Here is a 2,181-nt window from a genome sequence, read left to right as displayed (position 1 = left end):
GTGGGCGGGGGCCGAGCCAGGACCTGGGAGGTCCGCGCCGGGCCCCGGAGCTGGACCACACACCCTTGTCTCACCCCACTACGGCATGGTCCCCTGCTCCATCTCCCTGGGCACAGCCCTGTGGTCACAGGGTCTGTGGAGAGGCCAGGTTTCGATGTGTGTACATGGTCTAAAATCAAATTGGGAGTCAGTGGTGGAGCTGGTGTCGAATCTGTAAGACTTGAGTGGGTTTCTCTTGGTGTGCATGTGTGTGGCTTAGGCGTGGCTTTTCCAAGCTGGGTTTAAAAGAGTGGACAAATGCCTCCACCGGTAAAAGGTTGGTCCATCTCCAGCCGGACATGGCTGAGCTCTAAGAGTCATCCCCATCGGTTCAGCCTGGGTCTCCCTTATGGGCTCTGTCCCCAGCTGCCACGTGCATGGTGTTTGGGAGTCCCATCTTCTCCCGTGGGTGGGTGCTCAGCCTCATCCTGCTGGGTTTGGGCTGCTCTGGGCTTCCCAAGCTCTGAACCATGGATGGTTGGGTGCTTTAAGGGAGAAGACTAACTAAGCTGCTGAATCCCCCAGCTGCCCCAGGCACGGGATGAGGAGAGGGAGGGCTCTTTGCATCGAAAAGGATTCCAGGAGGCCGGAACAGCTGCTGGGGATGAGCTTTACCCAAGAGCCCAGCTGTCTGGGGTCTGCCTCGCAAAGCGAGCCAGCCCTTGGTCCTGCTACAAAAGGGGCTTTCAGTCTAAATGCCTCCGAGAGGAGGCAGGAGGCAAAGTTGTAGGGGTAGGGAGGGCTCTGGCTCCTTCTCCCTCTGTGTCAGCATGGATGTACAGCCCAGAGTCGCTGCCAGAGCCCGTGTCCCTTTCCTGGTTGTCCCCAACCTCCTCCATCGCCATGAGGAGGTTGCCCTGGGCTGCTTTCGCACAGGGCCTGTTTCGAGGTGCTCCTCCCCTTGGTCCGCAGCACCCACTCCGGGGTGATGCTGGGCGGATGGATGTCATTTCTCCTTGTTGCTGGTGTGAGCACGTGGGGGAGTTTTGGGGAGGCTGCGCCGGGACCCTCGGGGGCCCTGCGGATGGGTGCAGGCACCTTGCTGACACTTGCCAGCTCCACTGCAGCTCTGGTCCCGCTCCAGCCCCCCAGGTGAAAACACCGGCTCCCCGATGTCTGTAGCAGAGACAACACATGGCGTGAAGTCCTGCTCCCTCTCGCTGCTCCCAGGGTTTGGGGCACCTGAGAGATGCTCCCGTGGTGCTGGACGCCCTTGATCCCATTGCTCGATGGCTCTCCAATGCAAACAGCTGAGCAGGAGGTGCAGGCAGCTGCCTCCAGCTGCCCTTCACCCTGTGCAGGGACTTGCCTTCCCCAGCTGCCAGGGCTCAGCTGCCTGGCCCGTAACCCCTCGTCCCGCTGCTGAAGGCATGCAGGAGAGCGTGTTGTGCAGGAGGAGGCCGGTCGGAGGAGAAGGGCAGTAGCAGAGAGCTCGGCAGTTCAGAGCAAACCACAAAGGAACGGAGTAATTATAGTGCTGAACTTCGTTAGGGTGGTGCGACTGGCGGCGTGGGCTGAGCCTGCTCCGGAGCCGTGGTTCTCAAGGTGGGGGGAGGGCAGGAGTTGTCTTTGTGGGGCAGAAGAGCAAGAAATATTCCTCCCTATCCCTGTTCTTCCTCTCCAAGTCCTCACGCTCTCCTGCACTCCCTGGGGAGCATTGGCTGTGGGTTTAACGTGGAGTTGGGCCGTTGCAGACGGGACGTGTATGCACATCACGGGTGCAATGTACTGCTGCACCGGCACCCTGGACAAAACTGGACTGCGTGTCCCCAGGGTGGCTGGTGCTCCCCAGCTGGGACAAGGATGTGATGGGATGACCTGGCGATGTGGCTTGCTGTCGTCGGAGTAACCTGGAGAAGTCTGAGCAGGGTTGTGCAGTGGGTGTAGGCAAGGGGAGAATATGCAAAGGGCAAAAAGAGGCACAAGCAATTAAAAATAGACATTAGAAAAGGTGAGGGGAAGTGCTGTTTCTGAACCCGCAGCCTCGGATGCTGCGGGAGTCTGTCTCCACTGCGTAGGACTTAGCAAATCTCAATATCCAAATATGACCGCCCGTGGGTGGTGATAACCCCTCCCGAGGTCCTTCGCTCCCGGCCCTGGGGCGCTGGCCCAGGCTGGAGCTGGTGGCCGAGGCCGTTCCTC

This window comes from Phaethon lepturus, unplaced genomic scaffold, assembly GCF_000687285.1.
Source record: "Phaethon lepturus isolate BGI_N335 unplaced genomic scaffold, ASM68728v1 scaffold34416, whole genome shotgun sequence".
NCBI classification, from domain to species: domain Eukaryota; kingdom Metazoa; phylum Chordata; class Aves; order Phaethontiformes; family Phaethontidae; genus Phaethon; species Phaethon lepturus.
This window is presented reverse-complemented; position numbering follows the sequence as displayed.